This window comes from Parasteatoda tepidariorum, chromosome X1, assembly GCF_043381705.1.
Source record: "Parasteatoda tepidariorum isolate YZ-2023 chromosome X1, CAS_Ptep_4.0, whole genome shotgun sequence".
NCBI lineage: Eukaryota > Metazoa > Arthropoda > Arachnida > Araneae > Theridiidae > Parasteatoda > Parasteatoda tepidariorum.
This window is the reverse complement of record NC_092214.1, coordinates 28426669-28445570: the sequence shown is the minus strand read 5'-3', so window position 1 is coordinate 28445570 and position 18902 is coordinate 28426669. Positions and strand designations below refer to the sequence as shown.

The window sequence follows — 18902 nt, the reverse complement described above, 5'->3', positions numbered from 1 at the left end:
CAATTAATTTTTATCCTGATTAGTATGATATGGGAATTATACACAATCTCGAAAACATGAACCAAATAGTTGAGCTGAACAGATAGTAAAAAGTTTGACCTTGCTGTTTTTTTTTTATTTATTTATTTAATTTTTTGTTTTTGTTTTTTTTACTTGAAACCTGTTTAGTACAGATGCATTTTCTGTGTAAAGAAATTATTATTAATTTAGCTATTTCAATAGTGATCAAAAATTTTTCAAATTATATGGTATAAAATTTTTTACATACTCTTAAATAGTGTATTTGTAAAGAAGAAAATCTAAAGTTTTGACTAAACTGATTAAATTCTCCTTGAGAAACAAACATGAAAAAAAAAAATATGTATTCCATTTATTTGCTTATTTTTTGAATAACTTTTCGACAGATTTTAATTTTGGGTTTTAACATTTTGTTTTTATAGTGTTTAAAATAAGCTTATGCAGCAAAATTATTTCGATGATCAGTACAAAGGAAATGAAATGTATGGAATAGTGAAATGTATAGAATAATATAAATTCCAATACAACCAACGTTAGCAAGTTATCAATGGAAATATAAGTGAATTTCATTTTATTTAATTTCTTTCATCAATTACATCATTCATATTTGTAAAATATCAAATTTAACCACTATTTTCTTATAAGGATAGTATTTTATAAAAATTTTAATATTCATATAAAACAGTCAAACATCGTAAACATCAACTCGAAGGGCAACAGAAAATTTTTTTCACGTTAAAAATAGTTCATGTTATCAGTTCAAAAATTTTTTTGATGAAAATCGTACAATACACAAATATTTTCCATTATCCATGTCTGTTATCGAATTGTGTTTTCTAATATTAAATTTCTATTATGAACGCATAAATTAATGTATATTTCACTTCAATAAATGTTTTTATTCTACACTTTACATTACATTAATAGCTTTAAAACATCTCATAATAAATACAATCAATTACTTTAAAAATAAAATAATTTTACAGAGTTTATACGAGTTTAAAAAAGTTTTATAGTTTATACGAAATTAAAAAAGTATACTTATTTCCGGTGCTCTATTATTCTTCAATTCTGTAGAAGCAAATGAAAAATTATTGAAAAGTAACTAACTAATCGAAGAAAACTGATTTAATGCATAAATTAGAGAGAAATTAACAAAATAATTGGTAATAGTTCGCTGCTCTGGCTTCTTATTCACTGATGATTTTCACAAGTTCTCTCAATTGCATCCAAAAATGATTCGAACTTACCTTTTTTTTACAAAATGATTGATTGCTTCTTAAGCATTCATCAAAGGAAAAGATCAAAGTATTCCCTGGTGAAATTTAAGAAAAAAATTAGCTTCTTACGACTTTGCCTGTAGAAAAGAAATTCAGCAATATCAATTTCTTAAAATAAACTATGAGAGTGTGGGAGAAATGACTATCCATAGTGAACAAAGGATCAATATGGGTGGTCATTTCTCAGGAAAACATGCTTCATTACATTTACACACTCAGGCGACAAATCCAAGCGGTGAATGAAAACTCTATTCTATAGAGATGGTATAAGGGGTTATAGAGAGGGCATTGCAATCCATTCAGTGGAAAGAAGTGGGATCCTATTCATAACACCTGACAATAAACAAACAAATTGGACATTTCTGATTAAAAACTAGTTGAATTAAACAAAAAAAAGTTACGAGTTTAAAAGTAATAGATAAATTGTTTCATCTCAAAATATGAAACTTTTTACACGTTATAAACATTTTAAAATAAGATACATTTATTCTCAATTTAATATTCATTTTTATTATTTTTTGTTTTTTGATTTTTAGTTTTAAGATTTTTAGATTTGATTTTTGATATTTAGTATTAACAAAAATAAGTAAAATAAAATTGCATTCCCAAGTAATTTTATTGATATGCTTCCAAAATATTCAATCGCTGATACATCCAATTTTAACAGCAAATATTAATTTCTTTTTAAAAATAAAAAGGAAGCTTTAAAACTGATATGTTAATAATATAATAATTTAATAACACTTTATAGGGTATTTAACTAACAAGCTCTCTAGTGCGTTTTCTGAATGAAACGTTACCTAGTGACAGATGAATTATTTAAAAAAATATATATTTTTTAAATTTTTATTTGTCCGTCCTTTCATTAAAGTGCTTTGAAATTTATTTGTGATTTAACCTTTTAATATGCTTAAAAATTATATTTTCATACTTTTTATTTCAATTTCACAACAAAAATGAGGCTATACTGCTCTTATTTCAAAATATCCAATGAATCTATTTTTATTCTAAAAACAAGTTTAACAACTCTATTTTCTATATATTTATTATTCTGTATTTTATAAGTTCAACAAATTTAAAAATTGCTATACGTACATGTAAACAAAAAAAAATATTGAAATAAAAATTTGCTCAATAATTTTGAGTTAAGTAAAAAAAAGTAGAATATTTATGTTTAGTTACTTTAAATGACTTACTGCAAAAATAGTTAAAATTCTCTTTAATCGTTTGAAATTTTCGTCGTAAAATGTTTCACTATGCATCGATTATTTCCCTCCCCCAGATTAATTAAAATCAATTATTTCCTATCTACTCCCCCCCCCACCGAGAAAAATGATTCATTGGAGTATGGGTGCAGTGTAGCACTTGAAAATCGCCAAACTTGTGCCAAATGAAGAAAGAAAAAAAAATACTAAATATATATGTAAAAAATAAACTAAAAATATATGTACAACAGATCTAAATAGACTTAACAGGGAAACATTACGTATAATCTCTAAATGAATTTTTCTTTAAATTTGAAGGCATAATAGTACATTTAACCATTTTTAAAAGGGGCTTTTATTTAGACACCACCCCTCTAACTCCTCTATATCATCTCTATACTCCATTCATATTAAGAATACAAAAAAGCAAAAGTCCTGTAATGTTGCTCTCCCTCTTCAGATTCAATTCAGACAATTGTTTCATTTGACTGCTGTAATTTGAAATTATCAATTCTGTAACAAAACATTCGAAAAACCAAGATATGGAACTGAGAACGATCAGTTTTCTTACCTGCCAGGGGAAAAAGAAATTTTCTGTTCATATTAAATTTTTTTTCCATAGGTAATGAATTCAACTTAAGAGATATTGTACAATAAGAGTGTTTACATTGAAAGTTATTTAGGGTTTTATAAGCGTATATAACATTTTATTTCGTCAAAATTCAATATGTTTTCATTTATTAGAAAATGCATTAAAATTTAATTTCTCGAAAAAGTAGCCATATTAATTTAGATAAGAAACTAGTGCGTTAAATTATACTGAAAAAATAATGTTTCCTCTTTTGAAATTTTATGAGCAAAAAAATATAACAAATACAACACGCTACACTGTCAAATCACTAAAATTACAACATAATGCAGATTTAAGAGTGCTGCTTTTCATAGGAATATTCAAGTATTTACATAATCTATTTTCTATACTGTATTGAAATCGTCAAAATACATCTGTTTGATGCAATTATTAGATCATATATAAAACATAAACTAATGCAGAGCATTACACAGTATAATCACTTAATTTTTGTAGTTAATGCAGTTACATTTACAATTAAAGGAATTAAATAAACCGAAAATAACAACTCCGAAATTAAAAAAAAAAATTCAGGTCAAGTGTGTTCACGTTAACGAGGTTCGACTATATTAAAGAAAAGAACACTTTAAATAACTTTTGATTTAATGATTGGTAGTAGACCTTATTATTTTGTCATGTCTGTGGAACTATTTAAGAGGAGAAGATTTTTTTTATTATATATATNATTCTTACTTGAATTTTCTCTTAAAATTTTTTTTTTTGTGCTTTAGTTTCATGCTTTTGTCAATCTCTGCCCCTATGTGATTCCTCATTTTGAAAATTTTAATAACTTGTGTTTCTTGAATTTATATATATATATATATATATATAATTGAATCATGCAGAGAAATTAATGTTTAAAATTAATAAATTTTGTATTTTAAAGGATTAAAATTTTTAAATTATTTTAAAATTAAGTAATTTTTTAAATAATTAAGTTCAGAAGTAATCAGAGTCACATAGTTTTTAAGGAATAAAGCATAAAAAACGTAATGTTCAATTTTTTTTGTTGTTAAGATCAATTCGATCGTCCTCCTTTATTAAATCGTCCATCCTTTAAATGTTTGAATTTTGTCCTTAAAAACTACTTGGTTCAAAATTTTTGAAAAAATTTGTACACGTTTCAATTCAATATTTCTCTATAACTATTAAATTTCATAAAAAATTCGAAACATTATATTTGTGTGGAATTACCTTTGAATATACCAGTTATATAATTGTGTAGAAATTTTTTCATAAGCTTTAATGGCTTATGAGATATAATGAAATACATGTAAGAGTAAATTCGAAATAAAAAGGCTTAAACTTCAAACGCTTTTCTTAGGGCCTGGATAACCTGGTTTGTAGGCCGTTGGGTCAGTGTGCAAGGGGTAGTGAGTTCGATCCCTGCCGGCTGAAGACTCGACATGTAGTAAATGGTGACTGTTGCACGTTAAATCTGACGCGTCACAATGTCCTTCAAGTTCCCATAACAAATTAATACCTCTGGGGCACTGAATTGGAGATTGATCGTTTTCTGATTTAAGTGGATCAGTGGATTAATAATCCCATATATATGAATGAGTCTGCCCTTTAAACCGGGCTGTGACACGTGTGTGACTGAGGTCGTATTCTTGGCCACAGATGGCTCCACTGAGAAACAAGAAACGCACCCTCTGCCTTAAATTCGCGTGGTTCCACCAAGCAAGCTAGCTAGAAATTGGTATATGCCTTTAGAAACAAGAACAATACTCTTCTAGCTAAATTATTGAAGCATTATTTTCCAGGTTGCTGCTATCACTGAATGCCTTGAGGTTCAAAAATTTTTAACTGTCAGAAAAAAAAAAAACACGTTTATTCAGAAAAAATATTTTTTTCGATCTGATTTCCTAACTAAAAATGTATCTACACATCTCACTTAGTATATATAAAGTTAACATGTTTGTATGCACCTTCTTCTTTCTTTGGACTAAACACAATCAAATCTAAATTCAGCTGTATCAGAAAGTCGCAAGTTTAATAAACAGATAAAGGTATCCAAATATTCAAGCTAACTTTAACAGATACAATTACATGCAAATGTTTCTTCTTATTTAAAAAAAATGGTTTTCGCATTGTCATTTTTTAAAAAAGTAAATGGCATCTCTTTTAGATTTTTGAGATAAAATATTGGACTGAGATAAGCATCCGTCATTACTAATGGCTTTATTGGTATTTTATCTGCGTCATAACGATGTTTTTTTCTTAGGTTGTAAGCAAATCATAAAAATATAATAACAGAATAAATTATTTTTTATTTTATTTTTAAAAATCAGCCATTTGTTCGGTGAAATTGAGTAGGGAATTATGTTTTAGTTTCATATTATAAAATGAAACTATTTTTTAATGAGCCTTACTATGAAGATTTGTTGTTTCATGGTCTTTGTTTAAAGATAAGTTTTCTAAATTTTAGCATTTTATTATTCAACGAACTTTTTACCAAGCAGTAAAAATATCTTGATTCTTTATTAATAACTTAATTAATGTATATAGCGTGATGTAACATTTTTAAATTCTCTCTTGACAAACAATTACGTAACAGTGCGTGAGATAGGACATCGGATTACTCAGAATAACCTATTTTATAATTATCACACACTAACATGTGATATTGATGATTTAAGGGTTAAATCTGAAACATGCTAGTTAATATTAGGCAAACTATATTTTAAATTCCTTTTCCAGATATAAAAACTAAAATTTCTCGACATGTCTTTTCTGCAAGGGAATCGGTTTTTTTACTCTTCAAATATACATTCTATCTTGAGAAATTTTAAGCAACAAAATTCAAAATTTCATTACTCTGAGAATGTTTCAGAGATTTTGTTCAAATTTATAACTTGTTTTAAGAGTATATAGTTTAAAATAAAGTAATAGTTTGCGCATAATTAATATTTTTAAGTTTTTAGAATATCTTACGTAAATTAAAATCTTCTTCTTAACAATATTAATAATAATAAGTATATAAAAGCAGTCTAATTTCAAATTTTAGAAATTTTTTTCTTCCTAAAAATCACTTATATAAATAAATTCACTCAAACATTCCTAAAAGAAAGCTATGAGAATTGTTTGAAATGTATACGATTCAAATAAATAGATTTAATAATAATCCTATTTTCATTCAACATGTGTTTACTTCGTCTCTTTCTTTTTGGTTTTATTGCTAACTTATTGCATAAAGATGACAAAAAGATTATTACATTTTTATTTTTATTGCTTATATAATCATATATCATTAATGGAATCGAAATGTCATTCAAAGTATCTGAGTCATTACATTTCTCTGTGCTTAACTTTATTTGAAATAATTTGTTTTTAAACTCACCTTGTACTAACCTTTAGAGTTCTTTAAGAATACATATTATGTGATCATGTTTCAAATAAGGTATTCAATATACTGATTAATAAGGACTATGATGGCCTGGTATTTTTAATAAAGTGCTATAAACAATTCCCGATTAGGTATTAAAGTTCCATCTTTTTATCTCGTTAATTTTTTTTTTTAATTTTCAAACTTTGGGGGAATTTTTTAAAACTTTAAATGTGAAATTTCTTTGTTAAAATTCCATTTGAGGAAAGGTGCTTAGTATGCGATAGTTTCCTGGAATTCGACACCCCCTATTGTAATCGAAAGGGACAGTGGTGGAGCAATCAAAAAACAATCAAAAACAATAGTGAAGGTTATGGGAAGACAAAAGTTAGTTGTAGGGCAAGCGTGGATGGTGTTAGAAGAAATTGCCTTTGTTTTGTAATTGCCTTTGTATTGTTTTTGTAATAACTTATTTTGAATATAAATGGCTTACGTTTATAGAGAAAAAACAACAACATAAATTAGAAATTTATATTGCTGGTTCTTTTGGCGCATTCACTGTAAAAAAATCCGGATCAAATAAAGATAAAATGAACCGGCACCCAGGGTGCTGGTACATTTTACCGTAAAATTTTATGAAACAAAATATCTAATATACCGCTAATTTCAAAATCACTGAATCACTGTAGTTAAATAATTATTACAAAATTATTATAAAATTAACTTTACGGAACATGCACAAAGATTGCCGGTACTTTTTAACGTAATTTGATCCGGAATTTTTTAAAAGGTAGCATTATTGACTTCATATTGAAAATAACATAAGCTGAAATTTTCTCTGCCATGCAGATTTTGTTACAAGTAAACTTTATATACTATATAGTCCTAAGCTCTAAATTTAAGATGAAGTCATAATTTCTTAATTATTACAAGAGTAAATGTGGCTAAAATGAGGCACTAAAAATAATTGGTGCTAAAGTAAGTAACACACAAAATATAATGAGGCTGATATATAAGAAAGTAAACATTATGTGGCTAATATTAGACACTAAAAATAATCCGGCTATGAGACGCTAAAAATAATGGGGCTGATGTGAAACACGCTGAAAGTCAATTTGTGTGTCAATTTTTTTACTGTAATAAAATTGTGCTCGTGTTCATTTCGTAAAACAAGCATATCTCATTATTTATAATTGTTACAAACATATTCAAAATATTTAAAAAATCTACATTACTCAGCCCTCCTTTTTTTATTACAAGATATCAAGATTTTTGTCGTGTAACACTTTAATAATAAATTAGGTAAATATTTGTGATAGAATCTTATTTAGAAAGGATTGATAAACTTTGTAAGCCATTGAAACATGGAATTATTTTAGCATAGCTTAAACTGCAGACTATCAAAGTCGAAAGGCTAAAATGAGACATTGCTAGATGGAGTTAATGCAAGAATGTGTGTGCGCCCTACTTACTATTACACCGAAGAATCAGTTAGAATATAAGTTGTCCTAATTTTTTTAAAGAATATTTCAAAGTAATTTATGCAATTGCATGGAGTTATAGAAATAATAATTTTCTTACAGTTCATAAAAATTTGAAACTGCTTGATTTATACAATCAGCATTGATAGTATACTTCTTTATATGGACAACACGTGAAAAAACCTTCAATATTTTCAAAATTGAAATATCGAAACATTCAATGTATTTAAATATTACGTAATCAATAATATTACGTATTAAAACATTTTCAAGCATATTAAGTCTTCACAAAAGAAGTAACATTTTCTTGAAATGTTTAATAAAAAATATTTGCAGATTATGTATTCATTTTTAGTTTGTAAACATGACTGTAAATTTTTCATAAAAAATGAAGAATAAATAAATGAAAATCATAAATTGAACTAATCTAGAAGTTTTCTTATTCAATCAAGCTACTAGAAATCGAAGAGTGTAACTTGAAATTGGAGAACATTTCGAAAAAAAAAGAATCTTACTGCGAGGAGTTGATTGAAGAACTAATCAACTAATTTATCACTTCTGCACGTAATGCCAGGAAATAAATTTACATCGACGCGTTTGAACGTCGAGTAAAAAGTTGAAGTACAGCTTAAAAACGCGCTTATTCTTTTTTACAGCAGATGGCGCCATATTCCGACAGGAAAGGAACAAATTTTTCATTCAAGTTTCTGGAGCTATACAGAAAAAACATCATAACCTCCATTGGGCATGGGATTTTTTTAATTTTTTTTTTAAAAATTGTGATCTATATGTATGTTCTGTTTTATCAATTGAATAATTACATAATCACAACTCATTACAAATCAATTATTAAACTTAAGTATTTTTTCACACATACCGAGGGAAAAAAAAGAGAGGAAGAGAAATGAAAGGATATTTTTGTTTTGAAAGCTCAAAAATGCGTATCTTTTGCCAAAAGTTATAAAGAGCATTATTTGTTTTGCATAAATTTTATTTTTAATCTACATTGAAAAATACAAATTGCATGAAAATAATATATTTTCCTTTTTGTGAAATCAATGATATTTCTTGAACTTCAAAATTCTAATTTACTTAAGCAATACATTGTGCCCAGTGTATTTTCTTAATTTTTCATTTTGAATTTTTGATATTAGAATGAACTTAATTTTATAATAATGCCTTTAAAAAATCTTAATTTTATAATAATGCCTTAAAAAAAGTGGAAAACAGGCAGTTGTAAATTTCTCAGTATGTTGCTAAGAATTGTAACATTTTTTGAATGCACAAAAAAGAAAAAAAAAACTCACTTAAAAGTGTCATAAAATGTCTTGTTTCTTCCTGCATTTGATTTAAAATTCTCCAAATTATGGCCACATTAAAGTAAGTTATTTTCCATACAATTTAAATTTATAAAATAATTTAATGCTAATTAAAAAAAAAACACCTCACATTAATTTTTATACCATTTAAACTTTGAAGACAAAATAATAATTATTACGATTAATAAAAAAACTGCAAGCGATAAATGGTATATTTATAGAAAAATCAATGGGGGTACGTCGTACCTATGGATACATCCCTGAAAATAAGCTATCATTTTTTGTGAACCTGCTCAGTTAATGTAAAAGAAAATTCAAATAACATCAAGTAACAGTTTGAATTATAGTTCTAAACGTTATACAATAAACATATCACATTCTTTCTTTTTTGTAATTTTTTAATCACCGGTACACGGAATGATTAAAATGTATAATTCTCAGAGAAAAGCGTTAGATTGTATATATATGCTTTATTTGAAACATTATTATTATTATTTTTTGAAAAAAATAAAACGTAAAAAAATTGAAACAAGTATCCAAAGAAAGAAAAAAACTGTTTTCGCTACTCTGCAGACAAAAATATGTGCGCCAGGCATGTAGCCAGAAAAAAAATTTCGGAGAGGGACGAAGTAAATCTTTACTACTGTATTTGTTAAGAGTCATATGTTTGATAGGTTATGTTTTCAGAAAAAATTTACTTTACCAAAAGTAAAACTTTACTGAAAATTTAACAAAGCATTCCTTGGTGTGCTTTACATATTTAATAAATTTAATACTAATTAATTTTTTTATGAATTACTTTAAAAAATATTTGACCATATTTTAAATGAATTATGCCATTTAGATATCGTTTATTTTAATTAAAGCTATAAATATTATCTTTTCATGTAATAAATTAAGGCATGTACGCGTATCTGCCTGCGTCATGCATAGACTAAGGTCCTAATTTATGGTCTGAGTATCTAGAGTCTTTCGGGGACAAAATTTTTTTTTGTAGACACGAAATTCAATACGAAGATGGAGGATGTTTCAACTGAAAGCCTGATTTTAAAGTTTTCGATTAATGTTTTAATTAAAAAAAAAATTTCTTATTTTTTGATATATTTCTGCACATTAGGACCCATGGCATTTGTATTTTCTTTTCGCCATGAATTTTCTTTTTTATTCGCTAAGATCATGCTTTTTCCTTTAAAACTAAGTATTTCAATTTTTCTTAGGATTATCTTTCGATGCTTAGTAAAATAATTTGGAAATCCTACTTTTTCTAAATTGTTTTCCCCTTAAAACTATCTTTCCGCTGGAGGCAAGTCGAAATTAAAGAAATTAAATCGTTTACAAAAACATTTTATTTCGACCAAATTAAATGTGTTCTTATTTATTAGAAAATACATTAAAATTTAATTTCAGGAAAAAGTAGCCCTTTCACATTAAGTAAAAAACTCGTATATAACTAAAAATTAATGTGTTTTCTTTCAAAATTTTAACAAATACAACACGCTACACGGTTGAATAACTAAAATTACATATAATACAAATTTAAGAGTGCTACTTTTCAAATAAATGAATATTCAAGCATGTAATAATTGTATTAAAATCTACAAAATACTTCTGTTTGATACGATTTATTGGTTCACAAATAAAACATAATACCACTGCAGAACATTACACACTTTATTCGCTTAATTATTATACTTAATGTAGTTACATTTACAATTAAATGAATTAAATAAGCGGAAAATAACAGCTCTAATATACTACACAGTTGAATCTCTACTTACAAAATTTACGGAGTTATATTGATAATTCATTGAACATTCTGGCATTCTTCAATATTTTCATGACATACTTAGATATTTTTTCAATAAAATTGTAATGTGTTTTGTTCGTACCATTTAGGAAATTGTAACTTGTATTGGCTCAAACAAAAGTTGAGATTTGGATTAACAATAAATTCCTTTTGGCAAAAAATTTTGCTTGAAGCTGTCCAGAAGCGATTGAGAGCACAGAGTTTGAAATAAAATTTGAGCATTACAGCTAGTCGGAAATGGTCAAATGCTGAAGTCCCACTGATGATAATTACTGCTTGTAGGTATCGGTAAATGATTGAAAACCTGCTATGTATCAACAGCATTTTCTGTCTTGTTTTTTATTACAGACAATCACTTAAATGGCGAAAAATTTAAAAAGAAAACCTTTAATTATTATTTTTTAAAATGGTAGTATAAAAATTAAACAAATGGTTCATATCATCATTATTATTTTGCTGACAGCACTTCGAGAGGATTAAATTATTGCAGCATTTAACAAGTTTCAATGTTCACGAAATCTCACTTCTCCAAGTCGGTCGAAATATGATATAAAAATATATCAACTTAGTAAATCAATAAAATATTATATCATTTAGCGACAGTTTGATTTTTTTAAACTCCTTCCTTCTCAATTCCATCGAGAAAAATTACTATGTCAGCCATACACAATTTTTTACTAATATCAGATTCTAAGTTTTAAAATGTGTAACGACTAAGTTCTACGTCGTTTTCATGTAAAAATTTAGTTTTAATGAAATAATTCTATCTTATGTGGAGAAATTTTTCATTATGTTTGTTGAACACTAAAATTGATTCAAGTAAGATATAACTTAAAATAAAAAAAAATTACGATGTTTGCTTAAATTATAAATGTTTTTAAAAAGGAATTTCTTTTCAAAAACACTAAACTTTTTACACTATATTACCAGCAAAAAGTAGAAAATTTTTCCATTTTTTTCATACTTTCATTAAAATATTGATGGGCACTGAGCATTACTTCATTTTGAACATTAGAAGTCGTACCAGTTGAAAAGCATCGTTTTTTTTCCAAATATTAATAGAACTTTTCCACGTGACTATAAAAAGTAGGATTCATTCCTTATAAATGATCTCGAATTCTACGGGTACTGATTGAACACGAGTATCGCACCAAATGGGGCGCACCACGGATATCGTAAAAATTTTGCTTAATAATTAAAATTTTTATGATTTTTTAGATTTTTAAAGATACTTAAGATTTTTATAAGTATGAACAAGCATATTTTGGCGAAATTTGTTTAATCAAAATAGAGCAATCAATTTACGGATTTAAAATGCATCTTACTTTCGATAATAATTTACTGGAACTCTCGTATGATTTCTTTAATTTTTTAAGAAAAAAAAAAACAACACAAATGTCTATTTTCACAAATTTCTTAATTTTAAACAATTTGTTATTAGTAAAATGTTCTAGAAATACTTGAAATACACGGGTGCCAGAAATAGTACAAAAAATAAATGTTATATCTTGATGTTTTATGTATTGAATTTCTCATAGAAGAATACCGTTTGTTTGCTTATCAAATAATATTAGTTCTATTTATATGTTTTGTATATTTTCTTATTTCTTTAAGTGAAACTATATACACCTCGGAGAAATTTGTTATTCATAAAATAGTCTAAAAATATATCTTAGAAGAAAAAAACAAACTTTCAGGAAGAAGCAGTTATATAACATTTACGTAAATTCTAACACCTGTATTTATTTTGTCATTGAAGAAATGTACACTGAGTAGAAATGTAACTAAAATGATGCGCAAAAATACAAACAGCAAGTAATAGACATTATAAATCTTAATTTTGAAAGTTCAAAATTTTGTAAAATGTAGAAAAATAAGTATTTGTAAGTAATTGTTATTGTGCTATATAATAACATAGCAGGTAATTATTAAAAAAATGATTACGAAAAGAAAATTGACAGGTGTTTGCTCAATGTTTCCTCCGTTTAACACATTTATTTTCAAAGGGAACCTCTATTGGCTCCTAATTATAATTAATTATTTTTATTCTATACAATTTATGATAGGATCAATATTTCAACTAAAAAAAATTCCGTTTTCCAATAAGTTAAAAAAGAAAAATTAAAATGCAAGTGGTTAGTTTTTTTTTCTTGGAATTGGGTATTTTTTCTTTGACAATTTAGGGATTTAGAGGAGAAAGTTTCCTAAATATTTAAACAATGAATAACTTAGTAAATAAATGGATATGTAGTAAAAAAAATAAAATGATGAGTTTAAATATCAGAGTTTATATACAGATCACTGTTAGGCGAATTCCACATCAAGGTGAATTCCATTAATCAACGAAAAAAAAAATTATGAGACTAACAATCAATCAAGAGAAACTTTTGTAGCTGTAAGCTTCTAAAAAATCGTTATTTTATTGAATACTAGCCGCCTAAGGCGGCCAGCTGTCCGCCACGCTGAAGGTTTTCACAAATANTCTGGGGCGATATATTGTGATTACAGACACACACACAGCCGCGTTTATTATTATGTATAGATGAGACATGAAATTTCCAGAGGGGTTAAGAAAGGGAGGAAACTACGGGTGCTTTGCTCTCCATGTAAAAATAATTGCATTTGAGAAAGATTTATCTCCTTTCGTAAACTCATCTAAGGGAAATGTTAAAAATAATATTTCTGTTTATGATTTACGGTTTTTAAATTATAACTACAAGAAAAAAAATCTGGTAAAATTACCGTAATGTAGGGAAATGATATTTCTGGTGAAAAGCAATGTAAAATCTAGTTATTAGAATCAAAATATGTGCTATTTAAACCATTCATTTGGTAATTTTTCCGTTCACCTGGTAATGATTTGCTGGAACTTCTAATTTTCAAAATTATAGTTTTTATTAACACGCATTTAGTAAAAAATACAAAACAGAAAAGTAAATTTAATCGAATAAATCATTTTTGTGTTATGCTCTTAGGCATTATAATAAAATTACCAAGTTTTATCACATTTACCAAATTTTATCACAAATTATAAAACTATATTTTATTGTTAATTTTACCAAAATCATTACCAACGCACTTCGGTAGAAACTACTGTGTTTTTGGTGTTCTCATAGAGCCAGAAATATGGTAAATTTTGACATGATCTGATAACTTTGACCATATTTTTTTCTTAGTGCATGTATCCTTACACCAATATGAGGTATAATTTTTTTTTGGTCGACAGGAACTATTTGAAAAACTTTCAAATTATCGATGAATTTCTACGCATATTACTCCAGGCTATAAAACCTTTATAGCCTAAAAATTGTAAAAATTTTTTTAAGAGAAGAAAGAAAGGTTGTCTAATAGATTAGTTTGGTATTTGTGGGTAATCGATTTCAGTCGTTATGCTTATTTTTCTTCCGAAGAAAAAACGAAGAATAATCAAAATGTAGAAATGAAGGAAGATATAATCAAAACGCTAGTATTTCATGAAGTCGTATTGCTTTTATATGAATTATACTTTTTTTTCAAGAAAAAAACAAATAGCCAATTAAACTGAGGCTATTCACAGATAATACAAAACAGGCCGACTTGTCCAAAATGCGTGCACTGTGTGAATAAACGTGTATCAAATTTCAATTATTAGGATAGAAAATTACTGCAATTTAAATAGGCATTCTGCTTCAAAATTACTTTTTTCTGGTTATTTAAATGATTGCAAAGCATCGTTTAATTTCATTCAATATTTCGTAAATTTTGAAAACAAAAACAAATATTTATGACTTTAAAGGAAGAGAATTTTTTTTTAAAGTTAGTAAAACTATCTGACGAGAATCTTTTAAGAGTCATAAGAAAGTTAGTTAATAATGAGACGACTACGAGAGTAGAACCTAGATTGTATTAATCTTCAGAGAAGTACTATGATTCTAATGTGTGGATTTTTACTTACTAAATGCCAATGATAATTGTTCAAAGGATTAACCTCAGATACGATAATTAATTAGAATTAAATTTTAGCTAAATTACGAAACCAGACATAATGCAGCCTCCCTGAATAAAGCACAGTTATTCAACTGAGAAATGTATACAATACAATCGACGTGAGTAAAATGTAATTCACATTTCACCTGTCTTAGACAATGACAAATGGTACTTAGGAATTAAAATGGGACTAAAAAGGATATTAAACCAATCGCAATTATGCAGGATTTTTAATGATTGCTCTTGATATATCATTTTTTAGGAAACTTTGACAAACAGTTTATACGTAAAAGGTCATAAATTAATATTTAATCGAGGGGAAAAAAACAAGAAAGCTATCAGAAAATGTCGAATCATTAACAAGGAAAGCAAGATTAAAAACATATAAATCTGTTTGATTGCCCGAGAAAAGAGAGTAAGTAAGAGGCATTTGTTATAAAAATCTTTAAGTTTTCAATCAAACTAGGCTTGAATTTTTATAATGATTTAATATTGTAAATCGAGAGCAGCGGTGGATGAGGAGATCGAGAGCTCATCTCCTTATCAGGTGACCCGGGCTCGAATCCCAGCTATCGCTGGCCAATATGAAATCTGCTCTCGGCTCTCACCGACTAAATTGCTGACATAAAACATCCTCATTGATGGACGGATCATTGACTACAATCCCTTTACCATGTGTCTCTGTGGCTCAGGGGATAGAGAGTTCACCTTCCAATGAGGTGAACAGGGGTTCGATCCTGGCGATGGCTGGTCGATAGGAATTCCGCATCCGACTTGCACGGACCACAGTGTTGACATGAAATATCCTCACGGTATGGGTTACGGATCATGGGTTAACGGATCATGGGTTAGAGACTCCTTGCCGTCGGACTAACCGTGGGAGGTCTTCGTGGTTTTCCTCACCATGTAACGCAAATGCGGGTTAGTTCCATCAAAAAGTCTGCCACGAAGCAAATTTCTCCCAATACGTGATCCAGGAGTTCCCCTGTCTTCTGGATTGGGTTCAAAATTACAAGCCTACGGGGTTGAACATTAGTAGTCGTAAATTTAGTTTCATGCTTTGTCAATCTCTGCCCCTATGTGATTCCTCATTTTGAAAATTTTAATCACTTGTGTTCCTAGAGTTTTTATATATGGTATATATATGTCCTTTCTGTTTAAAAAAAAATAATAATAATAATTACTGGAATTTGATAACTTTAGTACTGTTGTGCCAGCCATAATTATATTCTGAGTTACAAACATCCTTTATTTTCCATGTGAAATTGTTTCCTTTTATTAACTTTGCACCCCTACTGAAGATGCGACATCAATATCTCTTCTGATTGTTACTGTTTATTTTCTTTGTAGTGTTTGTTTCCTTAGTTTATTTCTAAGTAGCACTGTTTTCTGGATTTCATATTTAATATTCCACCTATTTGTTAAAACTCTAATTTGAAAATTTTGAATATGTTTGCTCATGTAATTGAACTGTTACACTCACTTCGAACTTTCGGAGTGCCCCCAGATGCCCCCTTACGGGGGCGGGACGGGCTAAAGCATGTTATTAGTAGTCGTAAACCCAAAAATTGGGTCTGCTGTTCAACGACGATTATAAAATAAAATATAAAATTCCTTTACCATCGGGCTAGCGTGGGAGGTTTTCGTGGTTTTCTTTCACCATATATCGTAAATGTGGGTTTGTTATATCGAAAACTCTTCTGGTTTTGGTTCAAAATTACAAGCTACAGAATTGAACGTTGGTAATTGTAAAATCAAACTTGGGCTAGCTTTTCACCTTCAGTAGTAAAATAAAATAAAATATTTCATAACGCTTTTCTTTTTTCTTCGCTCATATATTGAGGTCCTTATTTGCATATTTTTTTAGCATGGATATATTAACAAGGAGACTAAAAATATATATTAAGAGTGATAATTGATGATTGAGCGAGGTTTGATAATAGCCTTGTATGTAGCAAAATAATTTTATTATTTTTTTATCTATAAATAGCATCAATCTACGTGAAACATTCTTTTTCGAATTATATAAGAAAATCAAAGATTTTTCTTCAAAAATTTTATTCACATATATGTTTGGTTATTTGTTTCAACAAAATGTCACTCTTTATTTAAAAAATGAATAATTTTTTTAATAAAGGAGAGATATAAATAATTTATATAAATAAATACGGCATATTATATTATCTTGAAAACTTCGAAATTAAAAGATGAGTGGAGATGAGTGGTTTTTTTTTGTTGAAAATTTCTTCGTAATTAGTATTTTAAGCGATTAATAAAAATTTATTTTAAATTTTAATTTGGAAATACGAGTCTCATTAAAATCAATAAAAATTAAGAACTGACTTACGAGATCACAGCTTAATTGCTAAAGTTCGAACAATAACCCTTGTTGATTAACAAACTTTGCTGAAAAAATAGTTTACTTAAAATAATTTAAGACTATTCTTTAATAAATTCTTATTTACTTTTTAAGTAGGAATTTTTATTATCCTTATTAATAGATGAGTTTTTCCATGGAATGGAAATATGAAACTCGAAAGGTTCGAAATTTAAACTTTATAAGACTCTTATGTAAAAATTTGCCCTCTCATATGGGTATCATTTGAGGACATATAGAGTTTTGCTTCATAATGTTATTCAGATTGACATTTGTACTACAATTTGCACTTAATCTTCATTTGGAGACTCCAAACAATTCCTGTAAACCGCAACAGGTGACATTTTTGCATTCATTCAAGATAGGCATAGATAGTCAAGATATATAGATAGTCAAGGCATATATAGTCAAGATATATAGATAGTCAAGGCATATATAGTCAAGATAGTTAGGGCATTCAAGATAGTTAAAAGAATATGACCTTCTTGGAAATTGATGGAGGATTCACGAAAGAAGTGAAAATCTTGATATTTCGTTTATTCATTTTTGAAAGTAGATTAAATTACTGGAAAGGTTAGCATTATTTTGTATTATATCTTTTTATACCTTACAAATGAAGTTTGAATATTCAGTTTTGTCATGATTAATATTGATAAGATATACCACAAAGCCACATGTCCACACCAATTTTTGACTATACAGGACAAGTAAATTATTACACCACAAGCCTGAGAAACTAAAATGGGTTTGTACCATATTTAAATATCGTTTATAACTCAAATGAAAAATTCATGCATGAAAGGATTAATTTGACAATATAAAAATCGAAATTAAGACTTTAGGGGGTGAGCATTTGTGTTACAATTCGTTGTAATCGACAAATATCGATCTTTGTTGTCCATTGTGGCTCTTGGCCAGGTTTCCTCTCGACAGATCTAGAATTCTGAAATAGTTTCCATAAACTGCACACGACGTTGAGTGTTAAATTGAATTTTTCAAAAATTTAGATTTGAGAGCAGTGATGACTCAGGTGATAGAGCGTTAGCCTTCCAATGAGGAGAACCGGGTTCGAATCCCAGTCGATAGGAATTCCGCATCCGGCTTGCATTGACCACAGTGCTGACGTGAAATATCCTCAGTGGTAGACAAATCATGGGTTCGATTCCCCTTGCCGTTAGGAGGCTCTCGTGGTCTTCCTCTCCATGTAACGCAAATGCGGGTTAACTCCATCAAAAAAAGTTCTCCACGAAGGCAGATTTCTCCCAATACTATCCAGAAGTTCCCTTGTCTTCTGGATTGGATTCAAAATTACAAGGCATTAAAATTACAAGTTGAGCATTAGTAGTCGTAAACCCATAAAATTGGGTCGGCCATTCAAAGATGGTTATATAAAAAAAAAAAAAAACAACAACTCTAGATTTGAGACTGGCCTGCTTCAAGTCTCTCCACAATTTGCCACCTCATTCCAGCATCTAATCGTTGGTGGATAT

The 18902-nt window shown here is 28.0% G+C and overlaps 1 protein-coding gene and 1 long non-coding RNA gene across 2 annotated transcripts in view; one reads left to right on the top strand and one right to left on the bottom strand.

The window, feature by feature from the left end:
* Positions 1-18902, top strand: part of LOC107446644 (proton channel OtopLc) — a 120331-nt gene that overhangs the window by 21533 nt on the left and 79896 nt on the right. The window lies entirely within an intron of this gene.
* Positions 897-8537, bottom strand: LOC139427081 (uncharacterized). The gene is made up of 2 exons (XR_011638252.1): positions 8459-8537; positions 897-1333 (listed from the first exon to the last, which is right to left on the bottom strand). It is a non-coding gene; the product is annotated as an uncharacterized lncRNA (long non-coding RNA).